Genomic DNA, 26,634 nt, shown 5'->3' with positions numbered 1-26,634 from the left:
AAGGAACTTAGCTAGCCTCTTTTTTCAGTTATTGAACTCCAGGCAGGTTTAGCTAATGTCAGGGGAAATCATGAGTCCTTTGGAAATCTCTGAAATTTAGGCACATAATGTGTAAAGGAAGACTACAAACAATGCAGCCAAACAAGTAAATTTTGGCAATTACACAGTCATTTACTAAGGGAACAGCATACAGAGAGGAGGAATTAACTGGGAAGTACTCTTTTGTAAAATTATTTGCCCAATTTCCATGTAAGCTCTCAGCAAATCTTGGAAATTACCTTGGAGATTTCCAGTCACTGATACACTGTTGCCAGCCCTCTATTTCCAGGCCACAGAGATAGCAAAGACCCACTGAACAACCCTCCCCTGCTTCCAGGCAACTTTTCTGCTGTTTTCTATGGGGGTGACATTTTCAAACAGTAAGAATATTCCACCTGCTACAGCACACTGTCCCTCTCTCCATTTCAGGAGCACTGCAGGATCTGTGATTCACCACTGCTGTGTGCACAGAGCAAAGGGGCTGCAAACTGGCTCCAGAATAAACCTAGACGTACAAGTCCACTACCTCGAAACACAAAGCCAACTCCACCAGCTCAGCACTGCCACTGCAGCACATGGTTCTTGGTGCAGAGAGAATCATGAAGGCTTGAAGAGAGACCCTAGAAAGCTGCATTACTGCCAGTCCTTCTGAGAGTCACCAGAGCAGGATCATAAAGTTAGGTCACTATTTATTTCCACATTAACTCCACTCAATAGGAGTGGGCCAGGTACCAGTACTAAAAGAACAAGCCTAGCCTTTAATTAAAACCCTGATACTTGACACAAGCATGAAAATGTAGCAGTAAGTATCTTTTAAAAAAAACGTTTCATTTCCTTCGAATATATGGATGCACTCATCTCCAGGGTTGCAGCTGCCAGCCAAAAATCCATCCATCTCCAGAGATGAATAGTGAGATGAGACACCATATCCTCTGAAATGAATTCCCCAATATTCAGTTGTCCAGCTTCAATTCACGAATTCTGCATAAAATGTTTCAGGGAACACAGTGCATCTCAGCTAAGGATGATTTATTAATAAACAAGATCATTTTATGAACACAGAAATTAGAGAAGGTCAATAAACAAGCCCTATTTTAATAACATCTTTTGCATTTTTCCCCAAGAGAACCAGAGCAGCAAGTGAATTTGTGCTTGCATGAAAACTCCAGCTCCATATATTCTACTGCTGTTAATCTGTGTTCTTAATTGCTCTGGGGCAAGCCTGTTTGCATCAGCTGAGGATGAGGCCTTTCTGGATTTGATTCACCATGGGGTACCAAATATAGCTATGCTAAAACGAGCAATAGCAAATTGATACAAAACAGAAATAAGGTGCAGGAGAACATGGCCCTCTCCAAGAAGTGCAGAGTGCATCTTAGGCAGACAAGTTTTGTGTTTTTAGAAGAAGGTCCTAATTAAATCATCCACCAGTAAATGAGTGAATGGTCATTTTTTTTGATTGAGCAACAAGCAGGAGAGCTCTACAGGCTGTTAAAACACTTTATCCCCTGCATGGTCATTTTCAGCCTATCTATCTACGGCCTGCCTTTTGAGGTATTACTGTATTAAAAATGTTCTTCCCTGAAGGTATTTCCACACTGCAGCAGATGTCACTGACTTGGCAGTATTTGAAGGGTCTATTAAAAGTAATGCAATTAATTACTGGGGTTGTCATCACAGCACTGCTTTTGAGATATTTAAAATGGTTTATTATTGATAGCCTAATCCTGGAAAGTGCTGAGCACCTTCACACTCAACCATGGACACTGAGACAAGGGCCAACACAGGCTCCCCTGTCACTGGGCATCCTTGGGTGTCCTCCTGACGCTACTGCTGTGCGTGGCATCCAGCACAGGGCACAGTGCCACCATTTCTAGCTACTGACTGTGAGCCCACTCCCCGTTGCCTCGCTGAAGGGACCCATCATACATAACCTGTGGTGATAAAGAAGGGGAAGAGAGGGATCAGGAGTGAAGTTAAGCCTGGGAAAGGGGGAAGGAAAGATGTTTTCTTTAATTTGTCTTTTTGCTTTCCAATACCCAAATCAGTAATTAAATACATATATAATAATTGGCAATACGTTAAGTTAATTTTCCCCAAGTCTAGCCTGTTTTGTCCATGATGGTAACTGGAAGTGATCTCCCTGTCTTCATCTCAATGCATAAGCTTTCTCATTCCTGTTCTTCCTATTCTGTCTCCCCTTCCTGCAGGGGAATGCGACCAAGCAGCTGGTGGGACTTTGGCTGCCAGCCATGGCCATCCCACCACACCTCAACAGCAAACTTCTCATATAGACAAATGCTGAATCATGTGCAGGAGACCTGGGAACTACAGCACCTGTGGTAACCTCAGTGAAAGGCAGTGGGTTCTGGTGCCCACTGAGCACTGAACTCAGCCAGAGCTAGACCACCACCTTTGCTAAAATGTCTGGTTGCATCTTATTTCTTCATGAGGAAGCGTCTCTTGGGTTCTGCTAAATTTCTGACAACACATTTGACTTCCATCTTGGGACACAAAATGCAATATAGTAAAGCATCCCTGAAAAACTGCTGAGCTCTGCTCTGTGGCAGTAATGACAACATCTATTGCCAATAAAATGAACACATTCTGAGACACGAAAGAAAATCTATAGGCATACAGAGGATAAGAAAAGTAGGAGCAATCTACTGAATGGGTCTCTAAAACACAAATCTTTGGTTAATTTCAGTTGCAGATATTGCTGCCATTTGTTTCATTTTAGACATACCACCAGCAAACAGAAACGAAGCATCAGATACAGGGTTAGATTATAGAAGATAATTTACACACAGCTTCCTCTCAAAATTGATTCAGCTCCTCTCAGATACGAACCAGGTCATGTAAACTAAGAACTCCCTAAATACTGAAAGAGTAAGGCTAAATATGAATTTGAAATATGAAAAGAAGGGGGATGTCTCCAGGCATCTTTCTCAGCATCCTCAGCAATACTGAAGACAGAGTCATTGGCACGTTAATGACAGTAACGTACAATATTAAACCAAAACTTTTCTCAAAGGGCCAAGAAATATTACAAGGGAAGTAATTTAAGTGTGGCTAAAATAGAAAGAAAATACAACACAAGCAGATTTAGGACCTCACCTGAAGTCTACTGAATTGAGGATAGAAAGCCCTTGACTCAGTGATGCTTTCTTGAGTAAGAAAAGTTCAAACTACCATTTTCTCTGCAGGAAACAAAGCCAGATACTCCTCTAAGAGACAAATCTGAAAAGCAACAATAGCAAAAGTCAACGAGAAGTGAAAGCAGGGAGCTAGCTAGGTATTACTATATCATGCAGCTCGGCAGCTATGCAGGCTAATATATTTTGGGCTGCAAACGCATACATACATGATCTGGTGCTGTGCCAAGGGACCCAGGCTAACTGCGTTACCAAAACCTCTTGGCTGTGTTTGCTTGGCACCCCATTCGATCTCAGAGGAGCAGGATGTTTTACCTCAGTAGCAGTCAGTGTCAGAGCAGCATGTGAGTGTGGCCAGGAGAACTGCATGCTGGCAAAACCCAAGCTGTCTAATTTTCAGCTACAACGCAGGTCTGAAATTCATGGAAGTTTTCCCAGCTGTTGAAAGAAAGGGAAAAGAAAAAGAAAACCCAATATCCAGGAATCTTCTATACAGATCATCATAGCTGGATGCACTCACTTTAAGAGCTGAAGCCCTCCTTGTAGCTGCGAGACGATGTGCCAGACGCTGTCTGCTGGCCACAGTGGTGTTCTCAATGAGGTGAACACTCTCTCCTTTGGAATAGGAAAAGGCTGTACTTGATCCCAAAGTAGAGACTGTGGATAAACAGGCTAAACTTACCTCTGTTTGTGAAATTACATGAGAAGTTCACCATCTGAGTGTCATTCTATTCTGCGCCAATCCCCCCCCCGCCCCCCTTCTCTTTCTGGGAGTTGAAAGAAATGAATTAACAGGAATTCAGTTGACCTTCTGTTGTTTAAGACTGAGTCTTACTTGTTGTGTTCATACAAGGTGGCACAGAACTAAGCAGACATCTAACCTAGACAGGCAGGCTTTTATGTTATGTAAAGTATAAGCAGATTTCAAAGCAAAGCTACTATTAACCTCTGCCTAATTTCTTCTAAAAGGATTTTTTAAGAATTTGAAAGCAGGGCAAAGTGAAAGCTGTATTTCAAAGTAAGCAAAGACCAATGAGAAAACACACGACTCAAGCATACTGCAATGCTTCCCTTCATCTGTCTTTCCATTTAGTTTGAATCTCTTAACATCAGGCGGCCCCTCTTGCTCTGCATACTGCACACCTCAAAGCAATGAAATCTTGATCCCCAGCATGTCTACGTAACAGTAATAATCATAACGATTCCGAGGTAGCAGAGGGTGTTACTCCAGGGAAGATTAGCTCATGGTGTAGGTCTTAGGAATTTACTACCTAGTTTGGGAAACTTCTGTTGAACATAAAGAAGCAATTGTACTGCTACTTTCCTCTTAGTCATGTGCTAGAAGCTTCTTATTAAGGATATACAAGTGACCTGTGTGAAATTTATTGCCTCAGTGCTTTTCCTTATGGATGCCGCCAAAATCGTGCCGTCACAAATCCTGCTAGTAACGCTACAGGATCTCTGTAGGGACATTTCAGCACCCTGCCAGGAGCAGACCAGAGGATGAGCTAGGACACACAGTTTACTTAGCAGTTTAGTCCCCAAACAATAACACAGACAGATACAGAGCCCAAATTCCTCTCAATTCACACCCAATAGGAGGAACTGGGTAACAACAGCTGCTTTTCCCTTCCTATTTCAATACCTACCTATCTGAACAGGGCTGACTATGGATCTGACACTGGAAACCAAAGGACCTATCAGGTAATGTAGCACTTTTTTTATAAGAATAGGAATATTTCCTCTAGGTTACTGTATTCTAAGCCTATATAATGAAGCTAACACCATCATATTATCTGGTCCTCAACAGCTGGGTGCTCTGCTCTTGCCAAGCTCTTTTCCCTGTGTTTGGATCAACTATGGCTTTTGTGAACCCTCTTCAGACCTTTCCTCAAATTTCCACATCAGTGACAGCTTTACCAAAATGCCCATAATATGGGAAAGTCCAGTGATGATGGAGTCCCAAGACCTCACACTAGGATTTTTAACATTTCTAACAGCCCTCTGGTTCAGCTTCAGCTACAGGTAGGCACATTAAAGCAACCATCCATTAAAGTCTGACCAAGGTTAAAATAGGCTGTGCAGATTCAACGTATTTGTTTCTTTATTTTCCCTTAACTCCTGCAATGTAACTCCTCCACCCAGCATGCTGACCTCACATCTGCATAAGATACTGATCAACATCAGGCAGTACTGGCTTCAAAATACTTTCCATCCTCTCTGGAAGACATTGAAACATTCAAATTTGCTTTATAATTAAAAATACAAAAAATGGCAAAATAAAATACTGAAATTGCCTTTCAAAATGCTTTGTACCAAACTCACATTGTATGCAACGTCTAAAATTATAATGAGATACTTTTGGCTTGTCAAATTAAGAAAAGGTTCAAAAGCTTTCCTTGAAATTTTAAACAGAATCTGTCTGTATATATGAAATGCTTTCATTTTACTTAACCAGCGATTTCCAACACTATCTGTTTGCCTGAAAACTGTCAACTATTTTGCTTTAGTAATTTTGCTCGTCCTCTGAACAGCTGATTCTTTTCACCATTTTCTGTTAATAAGCAGCACATAATTAAACATAAGCAAGGTACTGCTGCAGCATGACTTGATAGGAGAGGAGTTGTCTCACTGGTATCATGCAGCATATGCAGGGCTCTAAACTAGATAAGAATAATGTGGTTTAGCTTTTCTCCCAGAGTTTCAGTGATTCTGGTCTTCTCTAAAAAGACATGAACAGAGCCACTGCAAGTACTCACATCAAAAATCTACACTGACAAAACAGCAAGTTCAAATTTAAACACAAAACATCCTTTTAATGAACTATGCTTTGTCTTTGTAGTCCTGGTACATTTTACGTGACGAATCATTCAGTCTTCTGATGCCCACAGAAGAAAACAGCCTTTTGACACCCATCTGCTCAAGAAGCTGGGCTGAGAACAGAGGTTCATTTCAAGCTGCGTTCTTCACATTTCATGGTGAAACTGTGATAATATACCACACAACATCTATTTAAAGATTTCTTAGAACTACACGGGTCTCTCTTACGCCCTTTGCTGTTCCTTCAGGTATAAGTATTGAAATTTGGACTTAAATGTGTATTGAAAGTATATTTATCTGTCCAAATGGTTATATTTTAGGGGAACAATCATTAGCTAACTTTCTATATTAAAATCATCTCACTGATTTTTTGTGTGGTCAGTTCTGTGCTTTTTTTTTTTTAAATATGGTTTTATAAAAGCAATCTCTATAGCTATGCATAGAGAAACCAGTTTCTAAAAGGAATTTTTCAGGGTTATTTAGCTTTGAAAGCAGAGATTGCCTGGAGAGGTGTGTGTTCTCCACCCGGTACCTGGTAAATGTTTCCTGCATCAGAGCATCTTGGGCACAACTCTGAGAAGCAGGCAGACATTCAAGTATTCCCTGATCCCCTGCAGCACAAGAGCACGGCACAAAGAGGTCATCTGAACACAGAGCTGCAATAATGCAACGCTGGAGTTATGACAATGCTACAACATGACAAGCTGCATGCATTACCAAAGCAAAAGACTTTAATAACTCACTTCCCTGACTCCCCTTCCTGCTGCTTATCCTGCAAGACAGTTGTCTGCCCAAAATGGGACTTCACCTGGCATGGGTTTAATTTCAGTAATAGGGAAAGAGAAGCACCAGAACAAGATACAGCGTATCTTTGGAAGCTGCAGCTCACCTCTATTATTTCTTGCATTTTCCATCCTTGAATAGCTCTGAACAACCATGCAGTGAGCAGCCTTTGTCCTTTACAGATAGGACTGGTCTGGCCTCAGAAGCAACCCACTTTGTGAATTGCTCTGCTACGTGAGTCCTGATTTCAGCCTATCCTTTACAAGCGTACAGGCAAACAAAGGAAGATAAGATAAAAAAGAAACCAGACTATCTAGTAACGTCTCCATTAAAAAAAATATGAATCACTGCAAGAACTAGGAACTTCTACTGCCAGCCACATTCCTTGTGCCCCTATGCACAGTCTGTGTAATCCGTAGTATGTCTTATCTGTCTTTCAGGAAGTCCATCTGTACATATGCTATAGTTACCAGAGAAAAGTTAAAAATGCATCCTAGGTGTAGCAATACACAAGGCAGATCCTCACCAGTAAACTAGGAAATGAGTAAATCCCCCACTCTCCTGAACAATTCTTCACAAAGACAACTCCCTCCTTCACACACACCTACACTCTCACATGCCTGGAGAAGCCGGGGGCGGGGGAAAAGCTGAGCTTTGCAATGTTGTCTGGAAGCTCATCAGACCCAGGCTACTCCCAATTAAAGGAGGGAGCCAGTTCAAAGCCTCTGCTGATCTCTGCTGTGAACCGGCCCTACGTTCAGAGGCACTTGCTGCCAGGACACAAGTTCACCAAGCCAGAGAAGCGGGTGTTCGAGCATGTCTCCCCATCAGGAAATAGAAACAGGACAGAAGGGAACCCCCAGACCTACTGAGGTGGCTGGCTGTGCTGGAACACTAACCTGAACTGCCAGGAGGAAACAGCAGCTAAAGCCCAGCGAACCGCAGTGGCTCGCCAGCACTGGCAGAAGATGCTGAGGGTGAGCAATGAGGAGATGCGCAGCGGGAGGTAATCCTAGCACTGTTGACATCATCACACTGTATGCATCGTCGGAGAGGTTCCCAGCTGAAGCTGCTTTGCAGCATTGTTTTTTTCCCCCTGAAGGCATGCACTTTTAGCCTCCGGTTTTTAGACCCTAAATACTGTACTGGGAAATTAACAAACAGCTTTCCAGGAGAAGATTAAGGTATTTCAGCAGCTAGCAGGAAAACATGCTTGAGGATGAGCTGTACAGTTTGTCACATCATTTCCCTTCTACTAACAGTTAGAGGATACTGAACAGACGTAAAAATTGCCCAGTTTCTGCCATCAGGTTGGGTGTGGATTCTTTGTAGCATACATCAAATCTAGAGAATCAGTCGCTGACTAGAAATGGATCCACAAACACAGACCTTGCATTCACTGTGACAAGTGCAGCGACAACAGTTGTGGCAGCTCCCCTCTATAAGCTTTATGTGGCCCTTGAATATCATGATAGCAGGGAAGTGCGGAGAAAACAGCACTCGCACGCTTGCAATACAGAACAGCTCTACGCAGAGGTAGGTCCCTGCTGCCCTCTGCTGTAACACATTTCTAAAACTTCCGAGAAGGCAGTACCCAGCCAGCCAGCCTGATGTGCACACTAGCATCCATTCAGACTATAATAAAACTGTGGTAAGCAGAACAAAACAAGTAGAACAAAAGGCTTTGATTTCTTGCTGCTTTTTAAAATTCTTCAAGTGGATACACACTTTTTGTAAAGTAGACCATAGGCTGACGGCTCCTTGTTACATTTTTGCTTATGAGGCTATATATTTTCCATTATTATGTGTCCATAGTTTGCAGTTCCAATGGATAGACCATTGCAGCCTTGACTGTACCATCTTTTGTTTTTTTCTTCTACTTTAGGACTTACTATATATTGACCTGGACTGTACCAAATTACCGTAAGTCTCCCTAACAAAATGTCCCAGTGAAGCTGCCTGGAGCCTCCTTTGCAGTGCACAATCACTGCAGCACCAGAAACCTATCAAACTTTCCTAGCAGCCTAGCAGTTAGGCTGTCCAGACAAAACATCCTAGTAAGTAGTTTGGAAGCATTTAAAAAGAAGTCTAATTCATCATCTTAAAATAAAGACAGCAATATCACTTAGGTTACAGATAAGAAACGATGCTGGTCACTATATAATACCGATGTCTATCTGCAATTTGATCCCTATAATACAGAGAATTCCTTTCAGCAATTTTCCCAGTAGTTCTTCGCGGTCCTTTAAAGCTTTGTAATTTATGGAGACTTTTACAGAGCTGCTACAGGCTTATAAGCTACAAGCAAAACTCGAATAACATTTTCTTCCATTCATTTTCTTCTGTGTTTTCCCTTTACTACTCAAACACCAACAAGACTAAACTTACTGAAGCTGGCTAAGATATATGGTGTTTCTTCTCTTGTCGCTGCTGTTCATGCAAACAAACCCACTTCCTATAGAAAATATACATCTAGGGACAGCAAACACGATGCAACTATTCCATTTGATCCTGCCCCTCCCTGAAGTAAAACAGACATCACAATGACTGACAGGTGCACTACTGTAACATGGCAATTTTAGCTTGGCAATACGCACGTGTAAAATATTGCATATGTAAGTCACACAGAGAGGCTAATGTAAATATAAACAGAGGCCGAGATTCTCGGTGCCATTTGGATATATGAGTACCTCCTATTAAAAGAGGAATTGGATATTCAAATCACTCTGGTGGATTTGAAAGCCTCTTCTGTGAACAGTTTGGGAACTAGCACTTAACTCTTGCTTGTAACTTCATTTGTAAAGTCTTTTTCAACACCTCTGCAAGCAGCTATATTTCAAGGGAAGTAGAATCATACGGTCAAGGCTGCAACACAGACACTGCATGGGCAAGGTACCGACCCATAGATAAATCCACACCTGCACATATTTGCACCCTCATACAAGCCCAACAAGATTTCTCCTCTTCCTACCACCCTCCCTGAACTTTGGGTCAAGTTTTCTGTATGAGCTGCTATAACTTCAAAGAAAGGAGAACACAGCTACAGCTCTCAAACGGCCCAATGCATTCACTTTTTGGTTTTTTAAAGGCTGCATTCAACTTATGCAAAGGACAAGCAGTAACTGAGACATCTGAATTATGGGAAAACCTGGGAACAAACTGCAGAACAGAGCCTGCAGGCAACTGCACAAATGTTACCGAGATCAATAATGTATAGAATATATTGGAAAGGGCTGGGGACACTCGTCTATAGGACACAGGCATCACAAGCTTTGGAGAACATCTGATTCCTGTTTGATGTTGATTCTTAACTAGTAATACACAAGATGTAAGAGCCTACCTACCATCCTCTATCACAGTACACACATGATCTTAAAACCAATGGCAAAATTTGGGGGATGAAACAGTAGGTCAAAAGCCACATTCTGCTTCCATAATTTTGCTGAAGTCAGAGAACACTGGGAAAAGGACAGTTCTTTTGTTTATGGGTGGCATGCATGACGAAACACTGCTTTGCTGAACTCTAAGGGACCAGGAAGCTTCTCAAGAATGGATCAGACAAGTACAAGTTCAAGTTACCCATTGGAGAAAGCATGCACAAACAGCCCAAAGATGTGAAACAGTTCAGGAAAGATTAGAGCTGGTATTAATGTACTTTGCAGCCATGTCAGAGTCCCTGTTTATGATCCTGATCTGGGTAAGTCCCATGAATACTTCTGTAAAGTTCAGCATGCAAATAGCCTAACGGTTGGAAGGGACCTACTTCCGTGCTTAGTTTTAAGTACACACTTAGGTGCTCCAATGAATCGGTGTGTAGAAGGATTAAGGACTGCTAATCCGTATGAAAGCTTCCTTCTACCTTATACGCCTGAAGAACATAACCAAATAGATCTGAAAGGCTAATTTCTACTGTTGTTCTACACTACTTTTCAATAGTGCAAAACTACCAAAAGAGAACGCAGAACCAAACAGAACCCGAACATGAGCAAAACCTATTGGCTTTAAAAGCAGCACTCAGATCGCAGGAGGGTAGTAACAGAATGCTTCTGGTTTCACTTTCACCTTCAGTTAATTCTCACATTTGCACACAGTCTCCTCTTTTGTAACATCTATTTTACCCACTAGAAAACATTTCAAATCTTAAAGTATACATTATTCTTCTTGGCACGCAAATTATTTCATAAAGGTTGATTACCCAAGTGGAAGGAAAGGCTTGTCCTCCCTCCCACCACCTAGTCTGTTTCATTAAACAAATTCATCTTAACAACTGATAGCTACTACTGTTTGCAGACTCTGCAAAAGCAAAGTCCCTATGTGGAAAAGGCTACAATATTTCTTCAACAACAACTATAAAGTCCCAAAATCACGATGAATGAAAGGCAGATGAAGCAGATCTGCTTTTTACTGGAAGCATCATATGAAGGAAGGAAGCAGTATCACCTTATTTCACCTTCAGCATGACAAAGTGTCTCCCTGGACAGCTCAGCAAGTTGAAAGTAGTTAGGTTTATCTTAAGGCTTTTTCCTCTTCCTTAGAGAACAACCTCACAAGAGAGTAGCCCCGTTGAGTGAGAATTCAATTTCTTAAGGCTGTGCTGGGCGAGGCCTCCACTGGCATAACCTTCCTCAATCTCACATAGCTTGCACAGGTTCCAGCAACAAACACGACTCCCTGGAGATGTGAGCAGCTTATCTCAGATGCTTCCAAGCCACTTTACTGAGGGCTAAGGAGGCAGACACCACTCTTTCCATGTCAGCAGAGGGTTCCAGAACACCATATATACAATCTCCAAGTACAGTTCCTACTTCCACTAGTTCAGCCCTACTACATCAGCTCAATTGCATGTCATCTGTCCAAAGCTACTGTCCCTACGAAGGAGACCCTTTTCTCTCAGGAGGCAGCTGGCTGTTGTCTTTTAAGGCAGTTCTGTCTTCCTTAGTAAAAGTCTTGAGATAAACCTAGATGAAACTTCAGGTTGCCGAGGTTTTCAGGTCACATTTTTTCCTGTAAATATAAGAATTAAGCTTTCTTATCTCTTACAAATGCAACTTTCCCGAATTCATCTTGTTCAGCCATTAGATGCAGGACAGGATGACTACAATGAAAGGAGCTGCTGGCAAGAGCTTCATTGAAATTACAACTTAGGAGCAATTTATGACTAAACAGGTTGTATAGGTCACATTCTGCAGCTTCCTTCTGGATGCACTTATTAGTCTTGCAGGACTCACAGACATGTCCATATGGGTAAACTAGAGAGGGCCAGAGAATGGGGCCAAGCACTACTGTACAGCTGCTGCACTAAATTTTTAGCACAAGCCTTGACATGCTTTTTACACCCATGTCAAAAAGCCATTTACAGACATCTGTATGTACCCTTACCACACTGCAGAAGGAAGATTGCACAATGCACAAAAAATTACAGATAGAGTGGGAGGGCAGAGGATTTCTATTATCTGGACTTGCTACATCTTGCTACAGATGTTTTGTGAATACTCAACAAAATATCAAAGACAACAGACTGAGGTGAGTGGTTGATCTGAAGAGACTTACGTACTAGGGACATCTTTACTGGAACCAACTAGTAAGGTTAGTTACTTCATGGTTATGTAGTAAGTGTTAGTTCATACGCCATTCTTGCCAGAATCAATGGGAGGTCAATATATGCAAGAGGGACGCTAACCTTCTCGCTAGTAAGGTTATGCCTAACCTACTCCTGGTTTGCATTAGCGGAAACCTAGACAGAAAGGGGCCAAGAGCAAAAGGCAGCTGCAGCCCTGGGGTATGTGACAGTACCTGTGGTAGAGAAGCAGCTCAGAAAGGAAGATGCCGTTGCCAGGGCAACCAAGAGTGGAAGGGTTCTGGGCATCCTCTCCTGGACTCCCGCAGAGAGCTGGGCTTTGCTCTGACAGAGCCAGGAGGACAGGAGGCACCACCACCACATGCCCTCCCACAGCACGGAACTCTTCCACTGGGAAAGACAGCTCAGCTGGCACAGGCAGTGCTATACACAGCGGAGCGAGCCAGACCCTGTTTCTCTTTAGCAGAAGTTCCAGCTGCTTTCAGAAATCCCGATGATAAAGTACAAGCCAAAAGAAAAGAATCCAGATCCCATCTTTCATTTTTGTTCCAAATTAGCAACTGTAGCCCTTTAAATTGTTGCTTTTTTGCCATCATCTGTGAGAAAAACAGTTGTTTGTCATGCTTCAATTAATATATGACTTGACAGGCTTTTTGTTGGGATCCAACAAAAGACAGTTTGCAGATATTAATCATTAGACAATCTTTAAATGAGATTTTTATGTTCAATAGAATGTTGATTCCATGCAATAGTAGCTAAACCTGAAGCCCAAACAGATGGCTTTTGTACAGTGTGAGAAGGAACCTTTGCCCTGCTGTTTTTTGGGATACTACTTGTTAACAATCTATGCAGGATTCTGGCCAGAAAGCTGACTCATTAGGCTGGCCTGCCTCAAAGTATGACCATCACTGAAATAAAAGCTTCACACTGGGAATAGTTAACATTGAAAACCAGCGTTTTCCAGTGCTCAGGGCACTTTGTGCGGCATTCATTTCTTTTTAACTATTTTTTCAAGGCTTGCCACGGCCCTTCAGCAGTGCACTTCCTGTGTGGTAGGGATCAAAGAAAAGTTCACAGCTTATCTTTAATGCCATTCCTTTTCATGGAAGTGAGAGTGATTCTTCATAACTGCAAGAATACTGTGCCTGGGGCTTCTGAAATGAGCTGGACATGTATGTTCCATCTGCTATAACAGTAATTACAGGGATCAACATAAGCTCCTTGCTTTTTATGGAACAACATTTGCTCTTATTAGTGAAATAGCGTTTCAAGAGAATCAATAACTACAGACATATATTGGTTGTGGATACAGCTATATTCTGTAACTACATGAAAGTTTTATTAATTTTAAATCAGTGAACATTTTAATATGCCTAAAAAATTACAATTTTTTTCTCTTAAATATCTGCTATAACAGTAATAGTTCGAGTTAAAAGTAGCATGTGATATAGGAACATCTTCTAATGCAAGATATCATTTGCTTAATAAATAACCAATACACAGATGCTCCATCAACAAAGAGTTAAATCTCTCTGCCTACTGTACGTGGGATATTGACACAGGGGATATTCAGGAACATGCTTGTATGCCCAGGAGGCAACAACAGATGGTACACAACTGCAGCTAATGTTCTAATCTATGACAGTTTGGAGTTCTTAAAAAAAAACCAAACCAAAAACAAAAACAGTCTTGCATTGCCCTGTATCATAAACAGGGTACGAACGGTTAGAAGCACGAGGTAGTAATATCTTAAGAGTTCAAGTCTTTGCAAAAGGAAATCAAGGAGGTTTAGACCTATGCTGTGTTCAGGGTACACAGACCGAACTATTCCCGTGTTTAGGCTTGTGGCTCAGTCCTCTGCTCTCCCTGCAGCTTCTCCATAGTTCTCAAAAAATAACCCTAGGAAGAAAGGAAAGGGTGTTTGATATACAGATGACCTGCCACTGAAAACAGCCACATTTCTTCCATTTCCAGGTGTCCTTATAGAAGTGAACATTTCTGAAGGATACTGAATTGTTGGGAAATATCAGTTGTTAATAGAAGAGGGTCAGCACTTTGCCAGATTAAGTCCTTCTTGGTGGAGAACAGAGAGAGAGACCCAATATAATTTCTGTCAGTATCTTTGCTACAGATTACAGAACTCAGCTGAAGAATTCCTTTTAGGCAGAAACTTCTATATGCTATTTTCCTAAATTATTGCAGCTCAAATTTAAGTGAGTAAATGCACATCTCTAACTCTTTGTATGAAAGGTCACTTTGTGTCTACTCTTTTGGCCAGAAGCACCATGCATTTCAAAGATGTATTTGTTCCTGGGGTTGTTCACACCAAGCTGTACTGTTTATAAAACAGTATTACCAGCCATAACTGCCTCCAGCAAGATAGCTTTGAAATAGGTAGCCTGGATATCCAGTAAAACACTTGCTAAAGCAGCACAGAACATGCAAACACCTCAGCAAGGTAAGTTACCTTTACCTTTACTTTATGCTACTGCAATTAAACTGCTGCTTTTTTGTTTTTAATGAGCTTGTGTGTCTACTGGGATTCAGGGCTTACCGACCCCCGAACCATCCACCCAGTTTTCCACTGCAAAGGAGTCAGAAGATATATTTGAAAAATTATATATACACACACCTACCTGTAAGAAGAGATATCACCAGAAGCCACAAACTAATACACATGGAGCAGAGGTAATAGAAATAAAGGCAGATTTTCAGGATGGAGAAAGTGGATACATAAAAATAAGTAAGACCACCATAAGTGGGTAAGGAACTACACAAACAGCTTATTTCCCACCAGGCCTACAATGCTTAGTACTCCCAGAATGGAAATACTAAAACGGGTTGAAGTCATATGTGAACAATTTTCTTGCAAAAACACCAGTCTTACTGAAACAACAGGTAAGCATCAACTGCAGCACACCACTTCCGTTTTTCCTATAGGGAAACGTATAAAAACAATTGACTTTCAAATGTTATTTCTGAGTGGAATTTTGAGTAGTTTCCAGTAAAAGCTAGCAGTAGGCTCAGGTGCCTATCTCAAAGAAACGCGTATCAGTTCAGTGCTCTCCACTTTGAAGTTCTTGTTTCTCTCTTAAGTTGTACAGGGCAGCGTGTGCTACCTCCTGCATGGAGAGATGTACAATAACTTAGCGCCACAGGCTAATACCATGTAAATTCAAGTATACATGTTGCCTTTCTAAAAAAAAGGGACATATGCAAAACAAATGCAAAACTGAATTTTAGAGAATTACAATCACTTGACATTTGTTGTCAGGAACAGCAAGAAGCACCTTGTGAAGTTTCAGAAGCTCAACTCCTACCTCACGGACAACATGTTGACATGGGATCTTCCACAGCATACTAACAAATGGCTCCAATAAGAATGGAGACAGATGCTTTTGTCCCCAGCCTTTGCAGAAATCATCTATCAAAGCCACATGCAAGATCACTGCAGCATTCCAAACAATCACCCCGGCATAGCACAGGTCATCCTCTGGTATGTGCTAGTAATAAAGCCAAGCTAGGATTATTTTTTTTTTCTTGTCTCACAACAGCACTGTTTTGTCCGCTCTTGAACTGATTTCAAGAATTGCAGGCATCAAAGTACAAACAAAAGAGGTTAGGAAGCATAAGAAGAGGATAGGGAGATGAGCAGCCAACAATCTAGGGTGAGGAGAGCATTGCACGTTAACCCTGCAGTAGGTCAGTGCTACTGTCAATATGACAACACCATTGTGAAGGAGGGACCGCAGTGTTTTCTTCAGCTACAGCTTAGAAGTGTTATTGGTGGGTCAGCAAAAACACAGGAACAAAGCAGTGTCTTTGATACAGGTGGAGGAAGTGTCTTCTATTGCTCATTGTTTGAAAAGGTTGAAATGAAAGAAAAAATAAAAAAGAAATCAGGATAAAACAAAGGCTGAAGGAGAACCAAAGTTTTGGAAGAGTTCCAAGCCAAAAAAACCCCAAACACAACCCAAAACCAAAAAACACGAGCCCTTTACTAGGAAATAGTGTCCAGCAACTGTCAGTATTGTACACAGGACAATTACTGTCTTTAGGTAGGAATGTAACCCTGACTGGAGGCTTGAGTCAGGAACTCTCACATCTTTGCTCTAGTCCTCGCAAGCACTATTTTCAAAAAGTCCTATTTGTTTTCTACCATCATGCTTAATCTACCTTAAAAGATTGTGAGGCAGATTTATTGCTTGGATACTTGTGTGGATTGTAGATGACTTTAACCTGAAAGGGGGACAGGAATGCATTATATTTGCAGCATGGAGCAAGCATTTCTTGTTCATAAAGCATTAGCATTATAAAGCTTCAGCTACCCAAGTTTTCTTCAGTTTGAAGACTGGGACACTAAAACCAGTGACCTATAGAAAACCTACATGCATAAATTAGTAACCACATAAATACAGTCTGAGTAAGTGTGTACAAAAATTACCACATCCAATCACCCTAAAAATTACCTGACCGTAACTGCCTGCAAATAATTAGTTCTTGATCTAGGTAAGTTACGTGAAAACGCTGCACTTCACCTACGCAACACAGCAGACTTGTACAGACAAGGGTGGCTAAGCAAGCACTGAAGAAACGCTCAGTGAACCTGCCTCCTTCCAGTGCCACCTAGAGCTCAGATGCTCATTTGTGGTAGGCTGGTGCCACCTCCTGACCATTTTGGTAACTCAGACAAAAAACTTCTGTATCTAGTACTGAATTTATTTTATTATTTTTTTTTTTTAAGGGAGAGACAGCAGTTCATCTGAATGCAAAAATACTTAGTGCCATTAACATTTCTCTACTACAAGCTAAAAAAAAAAAAGAATGTGCAGCGCTGTATGGAACAAACTCATGCCTGGCAAGTCTAAGTATGTGACAGTCAAGCTCCTGCATGATTCCCAGAGGTGTCCAACAAGGTACGCTCAATCCAGTCTCCACAAGCTTTCCACGAACTTCAGAGTTTCTCTCTTTCCTCCCAGCCTGCTTCATAGCTTCAGGTCAACATCGCAGAGCCCTGAGGGCATAAGCTGTTTGTTCTCAACTACCAGATACTACTATAAGGGCTCAATGTATATTTTATAACCAAAATAGATACGTGCTACTCATCCCCCATGGATGTCTGAGCCAGTAATACAGCAGAAGGCTGAAGGCATCCATTAATTCTGAGCCCAGCCTTTGCTGAAGCAGCTTTTTCAGAATTATCACACCCTTCCAGCTTTACACATGGCTCAGTCTGTACCCCAGAAAACCACAAGTCAGGAAGCCAGGTAATTTGAGGTGGAAACCCAAAAATCCGAGTGCTGAGTGAGCTCAGCAAAAGCATCCAAATTGTATTCCCCGAGAAGTGGCCCGTAATCCCCAGGTGGATGAGCAGAGGCAGAGCCCTGGGGGAGGCAGGGGGGCCTACAACTTCAGAGATAGGAGTAAGCGGGCCGATACCCTTTGCTCTCCTAGGGGTTCAACACGGCCCACTAGGGACTAACAGGCCAAACAGTGTGGCCTAACCAAAGGGGCAAGTATCACACTCCCAGTTTTGAGGAAGGCTAGAGGATCAGCCTTCATCCACACATCTATACAGCTATACGTCAAAAATATATAACTTCCTACACAGATGTAAAACTCTACAGGGAGAGAATCCCTTCCAAGACTACAAAATAAGGTCCTGTATTGCCCTCCTTACCTGTAATGCAAGCTCCTTCAACCTTGCCACCATTAACATCAGATGGACATGGTCTTGTGCACACTGAAATAAATAAAACCATATAAAAAAAAAGCTCTTTGTGTCTAAACTTCTCTTCCTGGGAGACTTTATAGAGTCTGCTCCCACGCCACATACCCTCTTCTCACACTGGTGAGCATGAGATCATCTGATAACCAGAGGTGCATGAAAGCTGCTAGAAGAGTCAAGCTGACCTTCACCTACCTTCCTTCCTGCAGTCGGTCCATGACTCGCTACCAAAGAGTATGATATGGGAACTCTGGAGGGCCATCAAATGCCTACCGAATATACTGGTCTTCCCACCATCCTCGCAGCCTCCTGCTCCTGAGCATGCAGGCAGTCTGGCATGCAGGCTGCCCGAGAACTGCTTTGAGTTCTAGGTAACTCTGAGCTCTAGCTAAGCTCTTCATTCCCTTCTCACTTTTGCTTTAGACCACAGCTGTGAGCAGCAGCCTTCCAGCACAGCCTCCCCTTCGGAACCAACCACCCGAAATTGTTGTGACCTAAGCTTGTCTACCTCCCACTGGACTGCTATATATATGGAACAAAACCATGCCAGCGAGCAGGACGACACATCCTTTTTCTTCTGCCATCCTTGGGGGCCCTTGGCTCACAACCAATCCATACCTGCAGGCTGCCTACTGAAACAGCAGCTCTGTACCTGACATCCAAGCCTCAGATCCTGAAGTAAGTGGCCCACCTGAAGTGGCCCACCATGGTGGGAGGCAGCTCCTCTAGGGCAAAATTCACACTGCTGCTCCCAGGGCCTGGCCGAGGAAGGGCAGCCACGAAACCCTTCAGGCTTGCTGGAATGTGGAGGGGGAAAAACATTACTGCAGTGTCAGCAGGTAGCTGGCTCTCGTTCCCACTGAACTGATACCTCAACCAGTGTTGGTCATCGCTGCTGCTACCAGGGTTGTGCGCAGTGCCATTAGCTCATTCCCTACAGCATTTGTGGAAGGATAAAGGCTGCATTGCCTCTTGGAGCCGAGGAAGGTAACAGAAGCACATCATCCTTGTGCGCAGTTTGCTTAGTCCCTTGGAGAGACCTCACGTCTAGAAATCAGCACTTTGAGACAAAACAGTTTCATTAGACTTCTCCTACAGGTCACAGCCATATGGCATTGCTTTTAAAGACCCAGAACAGCCCTCCTGCTCAGAGTAGCAACATACTGCCTCTCCACACACTTTGGACCCATGTCCTAGTTCCAACTGAAGCCTCACATGCCTGTCCTACCGCCTTCACCCTAACAACATGTACAGGAAAGCAGTACATGCACCTGGGCTCCGTCTCAGTTGCTACACACACAGGAGGCTGTATGCTTCCAAATACATCTCCAGTCTCACTGCCGCGAGGACACATGCTTACGACACCTCAAAATCCGGTTGTTGCCCTGATCTGCAGGAAGACTTCCTTCTACCTTCTTGAACTGTATACATACCTCAGCTGCTGGTCTTCTGGTAGTCAGTGCCTATTGAGATACACAGCTGCCACCTCCTGCTGCTAGGTTATCCAGCCACTCGGATCTCAGCCCTCACAACAGATTGAAAATTAGTATTCCCTTGCATATCAGGTGTGACCTGGGAGGCCAAAAAGACCTTTCCACTCCTGGGTAGGAAAGCAGTCAGAAAAGAGACACCAAAAAAACAGGTGCAAGAGGAGAACAACAGAACGAGTGGAAAGGTTCCAGAGTAAACCACTGTGTAGGTTGTAGAACAGGCGAGTAACAGACACTTGACAATCTCAGAAGTGCGGGTGCCAGTTCGACTTTACACAGCACGGGAAGCATTTCAGTGTCACATTGGCTTTTCACATTTTGATTCCATTCTACCTGTGTACCACCCGTACGTCACCGATTCTTGCTTGTGAAGGAGACTTCACAGTGGTATGGCCCACTCAGTAGTCTGGATCACTGACACCACGGACATACACTAGGAACAAATCACCTTTGCATGAAACTAAATCAAAAGATCTAATTTGCATAGAACAGCACAAGTTCTGCAGTCCAAACCAGTATACAAGGACAATCAGGAGGATTCACTTCATAATTGCTCTAACACACTCGCGTAGATACAGCTTTCCAAGAGCAACTCATTGTAGACAACTAGTGGAACGTGGCCGAGTATCAACTGATTCCCTCAAATCAGGTCTAAACTCCACAAATTGCTTTTCCACAGTATATGCCTGTGATACCAAGCCCATGGTTGAAGCAGAGGAAGAACTGCTTAATTAAAAGCAACACAAATTATGTAACATTTGGGTAGATAAGGTATTCCAATTTAATACCAGCCCTATTCTGATAGCATCTCCCAATTAAGCTCACCACACCTAAGCCAAAGCCAATTTTTTTTTTTCCTTCTATGTAGTCATATTATTTTACATCAGATCTAAACATACTACATCTTACATTTTTTTCACCAGTTCTCCTCTAATCACTGAAAATTTATCACCTTACTTTGTTAGACTTGGGAACAAAAGATTCCAGAGCGGGGAAGAAACCTAGAAAACTTCGCCTAAGACAAAGCCTACCTTTTCTATGCTTTTCATGGCACCTCTGATATTTTTTTTTTTTCCATTCAGAATCCTCAGATAATTTTAATAGACCTCATGAAGTCTGCCAACTTCAAGGGAAATAAATGTGCACACCTAACTGAGGCAAGCCTGGTTTCAGTGCAGCAAGATCTGGGTTATTTTGAAGTCATGCACTATGGACGTACTTCGGTACTGCTCAAGGGACAAACTTTCCACATCAGGCAAGTACAGGACCAACATAAAGTGCCAGTTCTGCACTGACAGCTTTTCATCCACTGGCCTTCAACCACTAGATGTCACCTGCATGCTAGACCACTTCTAACATGAAAAAAATTATGTCAACTGGATTGGGTCTTTTTCATGAAGCGTGTTAAAATTCTTGTGTAGCATTAGCATCCACAAGACAGACCAAGGAAAAGAATATGTCTTCTTACTCTAGGTGGTAAAGGCAAGGTAAAAGCCTCCAAGACTAGCATGTCAGTTATTTGTTGCTGTACCTTTAGGTAAGAGCCTCTGAGTAGGAAATAATTCAACGAGGTGTTTGTTCTCCATCACTGCTTCAACACAATGGGTCCTTAAGTCTTACAGCTCATTCTCTTAACCCAGTCTCCTGAAAGCTTGATGCAATTAAGGTGCAGTTAAGATACCCACTAAAACGTAATTCTCATAACGTGCTCCCTCTCCCAGCATTACACAGGAGTGACAGATGTTCCACCTTTGCAGAAGGTGCAGAAAGCCACTCAAGGATAGCAACCTGAAGTATAAACAAAAAATATTCCAGGGTAGCTAGTGGAAAATGACTGATTTATACATGGCCAGAAATTCAACAAGACAATGAGGGACCTATACGAGGAACTGCAGAAACGATGCTAGGAAGCAGTCAGAAGGAACAATGTGAAATACTTGTAACTAGTTTCACATTACAATATGCTTGTTGGGACTTTTAAAGTGATGGAGAAACACATTACACCGGAATATATTTACTTGGCAAGGCTGTCCTCCGCATTCATCAGTGTTGTGTGCTCCTCTGCTTCATGTCATGAGCTGTACGGGTCTGCCCACAAGATACCATTGCTTTTCTGGCTAAGCCTTTTCAGTAATTAATTGGGTCTACCTACAGCATTCTCTCCTGCACCCTGAAGATCCAAACCTTTAAAGCATCATGAGCAGGCAAAATTCAAGGAAAAACCCAGTAACTTCATTATGTTACTCTCTGTAAATATAACTTACTAGTTTTGAGTATCAGCCACCTGTAACAGCAGGAGTTGTAACCCCACCTATTTGCTTTACGTCCTCCATTTAACAGTAACTCAAGTTAAGACACTGAAACTTAACATCTGGGCATGAAAAATCACCTTGAAATAGGACAGATGAGTGGTGCTTGTTTCTACAGCTCTGCTTGGGAGCTTTTCTCATCTTTAACATAAAGTTTATATCTCCGCCCAGAGATACAGAACATCTTTTGCTGATCTTTATTAGCAGCTGGACCTATTTAGCACCTGCTTTCTGATAAGGTTGCTTCTAAGACTGAGCCTGCAGTAAGCCAAACAAGAAGCTTGGGCTGCAGATTGCGTTAATTAAGGAGCAGGACACAGGAAGGGTGCTGTGCTAGGCCACATGCAGTGCATACACCCTGCTTAAAGCTCCACCTGTTCAGACTGTTTCAGGCAGCAGTAGGAGTTTTCCTTGGAAAAGATGACTATAGCCATATGTTGGGCAAGGGTAAATGGTTATTTTGAATTGTATTTTAAAATTTTCATTTCTTAGGACATACAGGTGCCAAGATTACCGAGTTCAAACAGGACACTGGAAAAGAATGCAATTTTGTCCTCATTACCAATTAACACATTGAGGTCATTAACATGGGTCAGGGCAATCCCAAGCACAGATGCAGGCTGGTGGAAAACAGATTGAGAGCAGCCCTGAGGAAAGACTTGGGGGTGTTGGTGGACAAGAAGCTCAATATGACCCAGCAATGTGTGCCTGCAGCCCAGAAAGCCAACCGTGTCCTGGGCTGCATCAAAAGCAGCATGGCCAGCAGGACAAGGGAGGTCATTCTCCCCCTCTGCTCCACTCCAGAGACCCCACCTGGAGTAGCGCGTTCAGCTCTGGGGTCCCCAGCATAAGGACACGGACCTGTAGAAGCAAGCCCAGAGGAGGCCATGAAGATGACCAGAGGGCTGGAGCACCTCTCGTCTGAAGACAGGCTGAGGGGGTTGGGGTGGTTCAGCCTGGAGAAGAGAAGGCTCCGGGGACACCTTACTGCAGCCTTCCAGTGCCTAAAGGGGCCTGCAGGAAAGTGGGGAGGGACTTTGTACAAGGGAATGTGGTGACAGGACAAGGGGTGATGGCTTTGAACTGGAAGAGGGCAGATTTAGATTGGATGTAAGAAAGATTCTTCAACATGAGGGTGGCAGGACACTGGAACAGGTTTCCCAGAGAAGCTGTGGATGCCCCATCCCTGGCAGTGCTCAAGGCCAGGCTGGATGGGGCTTGGAGCAACCTGGTCCAGTGGAAAGTGTCTCTGCCCATGGCAGGAGGGTTGGAACTAAATGATCTTTAAGGTCCCTTCCAACCCAAACTATTCTATGATCATTATTTATTTTAACAAGGCACATTAAGATACAGAACAGGTGACCAAACAGTTTTTGTTTCCCCATCAACTCAAGGGACCTGCAAGGAAGATGCACAGGCACTACTATTTCCAGAAATCCACGGAAGATGAGAACATGGCAGACCCCTAACAACACAAAGTACCCAAACTTGTGTCTCATCTCGGCAACTTATTTACCGTCCCAACACTGACTTACTGTCACATGGTTTTCCAGTGTTCAGTCCAATATGGCCTGAGGTTCCTTCAGCTCTGATCATCTGATGCATGCAGTGAGAAGAATGTTTGGTTATAAGCTCATGAGTTGCATGCAGCCACCTGGCTAGATGCTGTCATCAAAACTTTGATCAACCTTTGGAACAAAGCAGGCAAAATCAGTGTATGATCCAGGAGAGAAAAAAAGCATACAGCTGCACTGGGAGCCAGCCCAAAAGCTGTTACTGCTAATTAGCAGAAGCAAACAGAAGACACATGAGAAAAATATCCAGGGCAACACCTAAATATCCCAAGTCTGGTCTTGATTCACTGAGTTCCTTTTTATTGACAAGAAGGACTGTGTGCACGACCTTCATTGCAACTGTTTTGTATTAAAAACCCAGGTTGCTCTTTAAAGCATATTAACCCATGTGGCCTCAAGAGACATTTGACTGCTGCAACCATCTCTGCTCTAGCATAAGGAGCCACTTTCTCACCCTGGCTTTTTCACCAGTTCATCTGAAGCCAAATACTCACATTTATTCTTATGTAAATTACAAAGCTGATGGATGCCAATCACTAATCAAGTCACAACTCAAACAAGTTCAAAAGCAATACAATATTGACAGTATCACTTTGCCTCTGCTCTTTGCTAAGCTGTAACGTTACCTGTCAGGTTTGTATAAAGTGTCTTCATCTCCAAACCTGACAGCAAGGGAAGTTCCAGAAACACCAGCCATGGATACAACACTGACAGTTTGCCAGGAATAAATTCAACACCCAGTTAAAGGCTAGGTTTTTACAACTATTATCTACTTAAGCCTGTACAAAGCAGGTACCCTTTTGTGTTAATGTTTGAGCTTTACACCAAAGGCTAAGCATGGGATATTTCTGTTTGTCATCTACATATTCTGAAAATCCCAGCTATGCCAAATTGTTACTCTCAGGTCACCTTCAGTTCAACCATATTCCACAGCAGTAGTATCTTTTTATTTCCATTACTACAGAGCAAAAAACATGTCTGCCAACGCCAAACCAACCACATACAGTGCCAGAAAATGTAGTATGGCAGCTTCCACGGTACGATGGAAATATAGTCTTGGACTTATCAAAAGATATGCCACAGACAGCAATACTTCTTCATATAAGATGCCCTCTTCATTAACTCTTACTTCTATCATCTTTCGGCAGAACATAACAGAGAGGATCTCTACCTTCAAACCACCTTACAACAGGGATGCAGGCTATAAAAGCAACTTCCTTCCACAGATCTGAAGGATTTTCATTGGCATTTCTCAGGCAAGTATACATCAATGCACTGCACTGGGATAGTACAAGCCATGTCAGACATATCTATTTGCTCCTCTCTCAACAGAGAACACAGTACAAATGCAAACCATCATCTTAACAGGACTGTGAGGCTTGGTGACACCTAGCAGCAGTACACTTGCTGTTAGTCACACTAAGAAGCAATAAAGATCAATTCAGACTTCAGTGGCCACAAGTACTTCTATGTGTCCAGACACAGCAAACTGAATAGAAGCCACTAGTGTAAGATCCATTACAGTGTTTTCAGTGAGCCTATTTCTACACCATTTTTTGGAAACAATTCAGATCAGTACAAATAATGTTACCTAAACAGAAATAGCGTTCAGAGTATTAGAGCAGCACAATAACCATAACTATGTAAAAGACTTTCCTCCTTTAAAGCAGCAAACAATTATGGTTATTCCATGCACAGAAAACACTGACAACTATGAAGCATTCAAAAATAAAAAAGCGATGTAAAATAAGATTCTCATATCAATCAATGCAAGAGAGACCAAAGAAGCACTCCTTGCAGCAGTATTTTAAATTAGATTCAAGCACGTATTTCTCTAGTGTTTTGAAATCACAAAATGCCTGTCAACCAAAAAGGAACAAGACAAGAGGCTATGTGCCATGTTGTACTCTACTATGAAATCAGTAATGGATATTACTGTCAGATAAAAGGGGGTAGGGGAAGAACATGTAAAAATATCCCTGCAACAGTGTAACATTTTATGTGCCTCTTAACAGCTCATTTGAGAATCCTGTTACTTCCTAGCACACTAACGCTGTGCTATTTTAGCAGCATATTAGGCTTGTACAGACAAGCTTTTTATTGGGGAAAAAACTTACTAGCAATTAGACCACCAGCAATTTCCATGGAAGAAAGAGTTAATTTTATCTGAGTATAATTTCTACCTCTTCCAGTATGGACAACAGCAAAAATACTAAAGGTCTATATTCACACTGTAAACATCAGCTGAATTGGTATGGCCAATTCCATTAGGTATCTGATGCTCCTGATTTCTTTTAGTATAGAGTATCAATCCTATCTGTAGGGGTTAGGTATGAAATCATGGTATTTTTTTCACAACATATATGGGATGTTAGCAGACATCCCAACTCCCCAGACATCAAAACAGCACTCAAATCCTTTGCAAGTGATCGCTGCTATACAAAAAAAGGAATTATTCAGAATACCATCACCAGATCTGGCTTTCTAGTGCCATAAAATAAACTAAGACATTCCTATTTCTTTAGGACACATAAGGCGGCCTGAAGACTTTATTTTCCTGTTGACATAGCATCTGTAATACAAGTGAGCATGTTAGATACTCAATGTAACATACAGGTTTATATCTGGACATTTCACGATACAGAAGACATTGTTCAAAAAACTAAGGGAAAAATGGAAAAGAATAATCCAGATGTTTGGTAACATGATGCTTCTTACAACAGAGGCTGGCACTTGGTAAAACCCAGCATTTTCAAAACTTGTAAAACGAAACCTCAAGTAAACAATGACTTTAGAGCAGGATGTTACCCTGTCAAGGCCTACACAATAGATTCATTGATTACCCTGTCACAAACCAAAATTACTCTCATTTAAACAGCTTTCATCACTGACTTTCAAAAACAAGCATTTTCAAGCAATATTGGAAGAAGTCTACATTTTATCCTATGTATTGAAGCTGGTGCTTACTTCAAGGTGGTGTAAAACAAACCACTGTAACCACAGACCAACGCAATATAAATCGATAACAGATGTATACACTATAAGATTTGGCTTAGTTGTTTCTTTGTTGTGTTTTTGTTTCTTTTAAGATCAACAAACTCCACACTTCTTGAGTAACAGTAAGATATGTTAAAATAACCAGTCAGACTTCATTCAAA

At 42.2% G+C, this 26,634-nt stretch overlaps 1 long non-coding RNA gene across 1 annotated transcript in view; it reads right to left on the bottom strand.

The window, feature by feature from the left end:
* The window catches only part of LOC114015117 (uncharacterized), a 65,434-nt gene extending 46,631 nt beyond the window's left edge, over positions 1 to 18,803 (bottom strand). Inside the window, exons 1-3 of the long non-coding RNA XR_008734890.1 lie at positions 18,056 to 18,803; positions 3,404 to 3,632; positions 3,157 to 3,279 (exon numbers count right to left, since the gene is read on the bottom strand). This is a non-coding gene — a long non-coding RNA (uncharacterized LOC114015117). The remainder of the gene's footprint in view (positions 1 to 3,156; positions 3,280 to 3,403; positions 3,633 to 18,055) is intronic.
* Between the last annotated feature and the right edge of the window lie 7,831 nt (positions 18,804 to 26,634).

The sequence above is a fragment of the Falco cherrug genome, chromosome 13, assembly GCF_023634085.1.
Source record: "Falco cherrug isolate bFalChe1 chromosome 13, bFalChe1.pri, whole genome shotgun sequence".
Lineage (NCBI taxonomy): Eukaryota > Metazoa > Chordata > Aves > Falconiformes > Falconidae > Falco > Falco cherrug.
Note: the sequence above shows the minus strand (reverse complement) of the source record. Positions and strands in the feature narration are given on the sequence as shown.